Below are 10,166 nucleotides of genomic sequence, written 5' to 3'. Positions count from 1 at the left end.
AAAAGGATTGCTTTTTACATTGCTGGACACTTGATATTTGTGGTGGAGAAAATTAGTTCAATTGAGGAGAAAGGCTTAAGCTGAGGTACTTAAAGTGCTTTTTACAAATGGGCTGTGACACACTGTGACATCATTTAATAATGGTCCTTCCCCATGCAATGAAAACTTTGAGTAAGATTTAAAAATAGGTAACAAGTGATATAGAAGCAAATAACTAATCCAACTAAAACATCACTTTATAAAGCTAGAAACCTTGGCATCATCTTTGTTTTTGTCCTCTCTGCCTCTAATTTGTGACCAAGTTCTCAGCCCCTTCCGACCCATTGTCTCCACTACCGTTTGCACAATGCTTCACTGTCTCTCTCCCTAAATGACTACACAGCCTTCTAAATGTTTTCCTGTGTTTCCCCCTATGTTTTGGAGCCCATCCTCTTGAAATGTAGACCAGATTATGTCATCTTCCTGCTGAAAACCTTGGTTTGCCATAACTCTTTTGATTCTGTTGAGGACCAGTGTCTCTGGGGTTCTCTTTGCTTTGAAATAAGACTTTTATAATAGTTAGGACCCAGCTCTACAGAGAAGGGAGTTTCAGGGTTGGGCAGGTTGTCAGACCCCAAACAAGTAACTTGGGTTCTTCCAGAAGCTTCAAGTCTATGGGGAAACTGGATTGCTGATGAGGACATTGAGACAGGTGCCCAGATGATTGCACTAGGCACATGAGGAGTGGGCATTGAGTGCCAAAACACACTGGGCTATGGAGAGTCACAGCAGAAATAAACCCAGAGCCCACTCTCCCATCGGTATGGTGTAACCAAACTACTTCCTGTCCCATTTGGAAACTGTGAGGCTAAACAGACCAGTTTTACATCTTGGTAACACTAAGCAGAGCAAGACTAAGAAGGGCTTCTTCCATTCTCTACAATCATGTTCCCAACCTGAGCTCATCATCTGAATTTCTCGGGGAGGTTCCAGGGATCCATTACAAATGAGCTGAATCAGATTATCCAGGTCTGACCCCCAGAAATATGCATTTTAAATAAGTTTTCCAGGTAGTTCTTCTGTAGTCAGTTCAGCACAGGTGTGGGGAACTGGTGAATTGGGGGGGGGGGGGGAATCAATGAATCAATATTCCTCACCATGGCATTCAAGGCTGTCAGTTACCAAGCTCCCAACATTCTGTGGTCGTTCACCTTGTGGTTCTCTCTCTCTCTCTCTCTCTCTCTCTCTCTCTCTCTCTCTCTCTCTCTCTCTCTCTCTCTCTCTCTCTCCTGAGTACTTGATGAGCCCATTCTCTTCTGTACATTTGCTCATAACTTTCTCTTTGCTTTGAATGCTGTTCCCCATCTTCTCCAGTTGAAACAGCCTATAGTTATATCAAGATTCGATTGGTCTGTTATGAGGTTTCCCCTGATCCTACCAGCAGAATTAATTGCCGCTTTTATGTTTCCAAATAACTGTGTCCATACCGTTGGTATTTATCATTTGAAGTTGATAGTTACAAGGTCAGGATATTCTGAATCACAAACCAGGACACATGATCCAGCAATCGGAATCATCTCAGATAATGTAAGATATTTGATGACCACAATTGCAGTTGCTTATGTGTCTTCCCTGATAAAAATGTGAGCCCTTGTAGACCAGAGATAATGCTGAATTCACCAGTGTAACCACTCAACACTTAATACAGTACAAGACACATAGAAGGTGCTTAATAAATGTTGAATCATGGAGTGTTTGTGTGAACAGGGTCCCACCATTGGGAGGGCACGTTACTTTCAGCACCACTCAGAAACTAGGAGCTCCAGACTCCTCTCAGAAAGTGAATGAAGAGATATTTTTGTCTTTCTCTCTTTCTTTGTCATAGCTCAGTCAAGAGCAGGCATAAAACATGCTAAGAAATGAGTAACATTGTGCCAGAAGGGTAAGGGAGGAATCCATGATGGGCCAGAGAGCAGACTGGAGTTGGCTATATAAGACATATATACAAGATCCCAGCTCTCATAACATTTAAATTCTAGTAGGGGAGATGGGCCAAAAACTAAACAAATAGAAATTTCCAAAAGGATAAGTGCTTATTCTAGGAAAGGAATCAGACAATAAGGGAACACACAAATCAGGTGACTCAAATCATGGTAGGTGCCATGAAGAAAAAAATGGGATGTGTCCAAGAGGGTTGATCTGCTTGCTGCGGGTAGTAGGGTAGGATTAGGGCTCTCAGAGGTGGCTTTTGTGTTGAGAAGTGAGTATGAAGAAAGAGCCAGCCATGCCAAAGCTGGCAGGAAACCTTTCCAGGAAGAAGAAACCTCAGGTGGCACAACCTGGAGATATGAATGAGCTTGAGTGTTTGAGGAACACAAAGAAACGCAGTGTGACCAGAGCCCAGCAACAGAGGGGCCAAGCGGTGGGAGATGGATGTGGGTGGAGAGGGAGGGAGCACAATTTCTGTGGGGCCTGGGAATTCTCATTTTAGGTCAATGGCAACGCAAAGCCATAGGAGAGTTAGAGGCAGGGAGTGATAGGATCTCGTCATCTGATCTACAATTCTGTTAAATATTTATGAGGTACAATTGGAAGAATTAGGCGATTTCTAAAACACATAAAAAGGAGAGAGAGTGAGGAAGTTCGGAGACTCCAAAGTGACGCTCATGTTTTTGACTTAGCTAATTGAGTGGCTGCTACAGAAGGAGAAAGCTTTGTGTGGAAGTTGATGTGTTGTTTTAGGCATCTGAGGTTCCCATGGGGCCTCCGGGCGGAAATGTTGAATACGAAATTGAATATATGTGTCTGAAGCTTTGGGAAAAGTCTCAGCCAGAGGTATAGGTGAGAGACTCATTATCATCATGTAGGTGATTTTAAAGCCACAGAGTGTCTGAGGTCACCCAGAAAACGTGAAGCATGAGTGGGCTGAGAGGGGGCCCTTGGGAACAAGAATATTTTAAGAGTGGATGGTGAGAACAGTATCAAGAAAGGAAATGTGGAAAGAAGTCAAAGGAGTTGTTTTTACAATAAAGACACATTTGTTCATTAGATTTGATAGTATGGAGTCATTGGTGACCTTCGGGAGGCAAATTGAGGCAGAAGTTGAATGCTGACTGCTATTTGGAAAACTTGGCAGAGAATGGACGAAAGCCAGTGCAGGTAGCAGGACAAGGTTAGTGGAATATTTTTTAGGGTGGGAAAAAAGAATAGAAAAGACAAGATTGAATGTTTAAGAGAAAAGGGAAAGTTGGAAGAGTGAGAATTTAGAAGAAAGAATGGAGGTGTTTGGATGAGTTATTTTTACAAGGGAAAGACACGTCATTCTCTTAGCATCAAATGAGGTAGCAAAAGTTTGATGTCCACATATTTGCATGCAAGGTGATAGGATTTAAAACTGAGGGGATTTATAGTGGATGGCCCCAATTGTCTTATTTAATCTAGTTAGGCAGTAAGAAGTCGTTGGTCCAAGAGCTCTGTTTATATATTGCTTTTTAAAAATGTTTTAATTTTTTTTATTGAGATGAAATTCACATAACATAAAATTAACCATTTTAAAGTGAACAATTGAGTGTCACTTAGCCCTGTTTCCCCAAAAGTAAGACCTAGCCAGACCATCAGCTCTAATGCATCTTTTGGAGCAAAAATTAATATAAGACCTGGTATTATATTATATTATATTATGTTATATTATATAAGACTTGGTCTTATATTATAGTAAAATAAGACCGGGTCTTATATTAATTTTTGCTTCAAAAGACTCATCAGAGCTGATGGTCTGGCTAGGTCTTATTTTCGGGGAAACATGGTAGTACATTGATAATGTTGTGCTACCACCACCTGTATCTAGTTCTGACATATTTTCATCACCCCAAAAGGAAACCCCATATCTGCTAGGCAGTTACTCTCCATTCTTTCCTTCCCCCATCCTCTAGCAAACATTAATCTGCTTTCTGTCTCTGTGGATTAACCTATTATCGATGTTTCCTATGAATGGAATCATATAATATGCGTATGTGAACTTTTGTGTCTGGCTTCTTTCACTGAACATAGTGGTTTCAAGGTTCATCTAGGTTGAAGCATGTGTCAGTATTCCATTCCTATTTACAGCCAGTTAAGATTCCCTTACTGTATATACCGTGATTTGTTTACCCAGGCATCCGTGAATGGGCACTTGGGTTGTTTCCCATTTTAAAAAATTGTGGTAAAAAAACACGTAACAAAATTTCCTATTGTTAATGTAAAGATAAAAGGGCCTTTCAAAGAGAGAGGCAAGAAGCATTTATTGAGATCAATAGAATAGCTATTTGGGAAGCATTGATTCAGGCAGAAGCCCAAATGACATCCTGATTAGGAGACAAAGGCAGTGGGTATTTATGCGAAAGCGAAGGGAAGAATTACATCAATAGAAGGAAGGCATTTCTATGGTGCAGAGAACATAACATAGCGATGTTTATGCTAAACCACGTTGTGATTTTCAGTGCAGTAGTCATCAGTCTAGTAGTCATAATAACTGCTTTCTTGTTATCTTTGCAAATCGTTTTTTGGGGCACAATGTTTCCCTAGGCCTAGTCCAAAGGTTATTTTGCCATTTTAACGTTCCAGAGATTTGAGACATAGGACATACAAGGCAGCTCCTCTGGCCTGGCAGCATGGACTCTGTTTTAACGTGGCTCCGTTTATGTTCCCGTTTACACTCTCTTAACCACTTTTCAGAGTATAGTACAGCAGTGTTAGCGGCGCACATTGTGCAACAGATCTCTAGAACTTTGTCATCTTGCAAAACTGAAACGACCCATTGAACAACGACTCATTCCCCCCCTGAATCCCCAGTAACCACATTCTGTTTTCTGTTTCTGAGTTTCGCTGCCTAGATACCTAAGTAGAATCATGCAGTGTTTGTCGTTTTGTGACTGGCTTATTTCACTCAGCATAAAGTCCTCAAGGTTCATCTATCTTGTTGTGTGTAACAGGATTTCCTTCTTTTTTAAGACTAATAACCGTCGTGTGTGTGTGTGTGTGTGTGTGTGTGTGTTCCTTATATATATGATGACATTTTCTTTATCCATTTATTCTTCAGGGGACATTTAGTTTGCTTCACCTGTTGGCTATTGTGAGCAATGCTACAGTGAACATGGAGTATTAGGAAAACAATCAGGAAGTAGGAGAATCAGGCAGAAACCCAGAGCTGGATCAAAACATTTGGTAGGAACACAAGGGATTGCAAGTCCAGGGTTTGCTTAGCAGCAAAAGAATCTCAGCCAGCGGGCAGCTATGCAGCTCAGCTCCTCCTCCTTCATCAGGCCCTGTCTGAGGACTTTGAGGCATAGTTTCCGAAAGGAAGGCTGTGGTGAAGCAGCCTCCTTCCTCTGACTATGGGATGGGGTCAGGTGGCGGCCTGCCTGGGAGGTAACCAGCAGGAGACCAGGGCTGGGAACAAGGCGGGTCCAGCACTAGCTGTCAGAGCCTCGGTATTTTCCTCTTCAGTCACTTCACCGTCTTCTGCCTTCCTCCCCTCCATCCTGCTTCATTCTCCCTTTTCCTCTTCCCTTCTCCTTCTCTCCTCCTCTTCCTCGCCTCCCCAATCTCTCCCTCGCCCTCTCTCGCCCTCTTCCTCTCCCGGTGTGGGAATTATCTCGCCTTCAGTCTTCATGGACACTGTCTACAGCACCTGGGTGCGGAGTTGCTAAGACTATTTGTCTTTGCCACACATTCGTTGTCTTCGCCCTCTTAGTTCCCCACAGGTTCACATTTCTTCCCCAGGGCAGATCAATTGAGCTGAGGGGCTGCAGCCAGGCAGACTTTTCAGACAGCAGTACTGCTCCCGGCTGAGGCATCTCTGGTCACTTCATCTACTCCCAAGAAAAGGCCTTGATTATTTCAAAGGCTGGGTGGGACCCATGTTCTCACCACCTGCTGAGCAAGTGTGAGCCTGCCTGAGGTTCTCCCTCATTTCTCCCCGCCCTCCCTCTCACTCCACATCTAAAGAGACAAGAAGATGGTGAGCTGCATAACCCCAGGCACCTATAAGAAGGACAAGAAGGAAGTAGAAGCCCAAGCCCAATGGCCAGGGTTGGCTTCCAACCCCCCAAATTTTCACCACTCCCTTAACTGGCTCGGTCACGCTGAACACTTCTTATCAGAGCACAGATAGGTCTCAAATGATTTATGCCTTTCCTCTGTCTGTTCCAATCCACCTGTAGTGAGTGTGCTTGAGCTAGCTCATGGCTAGCATGGATTTAGTGGCCTGCTATAGTAGGGAGAACAGCTTCACTCTCCTCTGCTCCGGGGGTGGGGCACGGGGACAGCACTCACACTGTGTGCTAGCCACGTGAGTGACAATTACTTCCTAGGTATTAATATCAGTCTCTTCTCCAATCCATGGCCCACTTGGGCAGTGATGTAGAAATTGAGCACTTACACTTCTGTACTTTCTTTTATTTAGTTTTTGTTGTTGTTTTGCAAGTTCCCTTTTAAAAATATTCATCCGCCTTTCCTGTGACCAGGGGAAGGGGAAAACAGGTTTTGGTTCATGCCTCAGCCTGCAGAGAGGATCCATGTAACACAGAACTTTAGTTAAGTAGTTGGCAGTAAGAGGGGGCGGGGAGAGGAGTCGGCTCATCAGCAGGAGAGAAAAATCTGTCCAGGGACACCCTGACCACGTCTCCCTGACCACCTAGGGTTGTGTACTGCACAAGCCCGTTTCTGTGTATTGCTTAGAGGGTTGTTATTTGATTTGGCTTAGAGTTGTGGAAATATTTACTTCTGATTGCACAGCCGGTAGGACAGGGTGGGACCAGGGAGAGAGGCCTCTTTGCTTTGGCCAGCAAGCCCGCGTGTTCTAGGAATTCCAAGACCGTAATCATTTAGCAGATATCGTTGCATTCAGTGAGTTCGGCTACAGCAGGTGGCCTAACCTGGGGCCCTTTCCACCACCCATGCTTCCTTCTATGAAGATATGCTTTCAAGGTCTGGACAACTGAAATAGATGCAAACTCTGGAAGCACACATTGTCTGAAACTATCTGTACGTGATAGTGGCTTGTCCTCTAGTGGCTCCTAGTAATTAATCCTCGTGCTGAAGGCCAAAGGGTCAGGGTCATCCCTCATGGCCAGCTCTGAAGGAGGAGCTGGCTACCCATCTCCCACAGAAACCCAGAGAAACCCAGGTGGGATGGACAATGAGACCTTCATTCCCTAGCAGTTCCCGTTCCTCTCCTTTCTGGGCTCAAGGCCGGGTTAGACCGGAGCCTGTGCTGGATGTGGGACAGCACTGCAGATGAGCATGTTGCAACACTTTGATCTGTTACCTGGGAAGTAGACAGGCCCATGATAAATGAGGATGGCCTTTCGAGTCTTACAGGGAATTGATAATGATGTTTACATTCCTGGAAAGGCCCTGAAAGTTGATCTCCCAGCCCTTCTTAAAAAGTGATGACTGAACTAGAGAAAATCTCCAAGAAACTTCTGGGTAGTTAAGTCACAAACCAGTCTCAAACATAAGGAAAGCATCTTCAGTCCCATGAAGCAGAACTCGGCGCACTCCTTAAGTACAACTTTCTCCGTGCGCTCTACCCTACCTTGGTTTATGTGCAACATTGCCTTTTCTTGTATATCTATCTTTTCTCAACTCTAAGATTGCTGAAGGGGTGCTTGGCAATAGACTGTTCTTTACAACAAAAGTGGATTCCCATATTTCCTAGGGCACAGGGGTTACCACAGGTATTTATCTTGATAATAGCAGGTTCTAACCAAGAGCCTTCATTAGGGTCATTGCTCAGTGTCATCTAAATTTTGAACCATGGAAACATTTCTCCTTGGAAAGGTGTTCCTGTATTAGTTTCTTAGGGCTGTCATAACAAAATACCACAAACGGGGTGGCTTAAGGCAACAGAAATTTATTCTCATAGTTCTGAAAGGTGCAAGTCTGAAATCAAAGTGTCAGCAGGGTTGGTTCCTTCTGGAAGCTCAGTGAGAGAATCTGTTCCACAGCTCTCTTTGAGTTTCTGGTGGTTGATGGTAATCAGTATTGATGTCTTGTAGACACATCACTTCCATTTCTACCTCCATCTTCAGGTGGCTGTCTTCTCCCTCTGTGTGCCTGTGTATCTCCAAATCTCTCTCTCCCTATGAGGACACCAGTCATTAGACTTAGGGCCTGCCCTAACCCAGAATGACCTATTCTTAACTTGATTACATCTGCAAAGACCCTATTTTCAAATAAGGGCACAGGTACCAGGGTTTAGACTTCAACATATCTTTTAGGGAGACACAATTCAACCCACAACAATCCCCAATTCTAAAGCTAAACTCATGATCTATTCCCTAAAAGTATACCTCAAACTTTCCATTCAGTTCACTCATTCATTCACTCAATAAATATTGCGCACCTGCTGGCATAACTCTTGGGTTTATGACTATAATAGTAAAAATCAACAAACACCATAAATATCATTTGTGCAAGTCTGAAAGCATGTCATATTTTATCATCCCCTCTCCCCAAATCTAAACTGTCATTATGTCTTGTCGACTTTGTTTCCGGAATATTTTTCAGATCCATTCACGTTTTTCCACTCCACCACCATCTCCAGAGCCCAAACTCCCACATTATCTTACTTGGACAATCGTAATCACCTTCTCATTGCAAATCACATTTAATTCTGCTCCTGTCTAATAAGTTTCTGCATTGCAGCTAGATTGTCTCCTCCCTCCCTCCAACACACACACACACACACACACACACACACACACACACACACGTCATGATTTCTCAATACTTTTAAAATAAATCCAAACTCTAACCATGGCCAGTGAAGCTCTGGCTGTTGGGCTTGTCCTGACTGGCCAGTGTCAGCTCACACCACACCCGACCCCTCACTTTTGTAGGTCCAGCCACAATGGTCTTTCAGTCTCTCAAATATTAAAAAATGTACAGATCACTTGGGAATCTTGTTACTATGCAGATTCCAGTTAAGTAGATCTGGGCTAGGGCCTGAGTTCCTGCATTTCTAACCAGCACCCAGGTGGTGTCAATGCTCCTGCTCCAGGACTCTGCTTTGAATCCAAAGGTGTGTCAGTCCCCATGCTCCCTTTATCCGTCAGTCCCCAGGAACATGTCCCTGCTTTTCCTCAATACTCTTTCCTCCTCTCTTCCTTTGGACACATTGTTCAGGTCTCAGTTTGTTATCACTGCTCATGGAATTCTCCAGTCTCCCCAACTGAGCCAAATCCCCTCAACCCCATTGGGTGGTCTCATGGAAGCACAGGTCTCTTCTTAGCACAGTTGAGGTCTATGTTTTTTGTGGATGTTTCTTGATCAAATACTTATCTCCCCCACTAGACTACAGACTCCACGGTGGAGGGTCTGTGTTTGTTTCTAATTCCCGTTGTATCCCCAGAGTCCCACACAGTGAGGGGCTCTCAGAATAGACACTCATTACATATTTATTGAATGAATGAGTGACTGGTGCCCAAGTCCCTCACAGTGTTTCCCTTTACTAGCAGGGCCAAGGGGTGACAGCCATGCTGCCCTGATGGCTTTAGACCTTCAGAAGGAAATTGCTTTATTTCCTTTGTTGTCACAAGGACTCTGCTGCTTCTATTCTGGATTGCTTCTGATCATGTCAACAGCCTTTGCACACACACTGAGTTTGTTTCTGCCTTCGGGCTGTTCAACTCAAATGGCAACCTGGGTTAATAAATGTGTGTCTTTGCAAGGAACAGAGATTCCCTCTGATGACTGCAGATCACAGGAGCTGATTGTAAGGATGTATGTGAAAATAAGGAAGATGGGGATTTCAGCTGGGTAGGCCGTCCTCTCAGGTGGCAGCACTACACTGCCATCGGGGTGAATGGCAGCCCTTGTCACCGTGTCAGCAGGGCGAGTCGATTGCTCTCTTCTGCATGGCCCCGCCACTAAGGCAGCTCACCTCCTCTTCCTGTCTCCGTATCCTTGGGCTGTCTTTCAGTTCCTGTTCGTGCCACTACTTGGTGACTTCTCACTACCACCACCTGCTCAGAGTTCCTATCATTTCCTGGCATCACTGCTTCTGCCTTCTTAGCATCTACTTCCTGATATCTGCTGCTCATATTCTCTATACACTTTGCATTCAAATTCACCCAGACAGGATTTCATGGCTTTGCTCACTCACTGTTATCTTCTTCTGATTCTCATGCCACAACAAGCTTATG

Source organism: Rhinolophus sinicus, chromosome 17 (assembly GCF_057876585.1).
Source record: "Rhinolophus sinicus isolate RSI-liver-muscle chromosome 17, RSI-T2T, whole genome shotgun sequence".
Classification (NCBI taxonomy): domain Eukaryota; kingdom Metazoa; phylum Chordata; class Mammalia; order Chiroptera; family Rhinolophidae; genus Rhinolophus; species Rhinolophus sinicus.
This window is presented reverse-complemented; position numbering follows the sequence as displayed.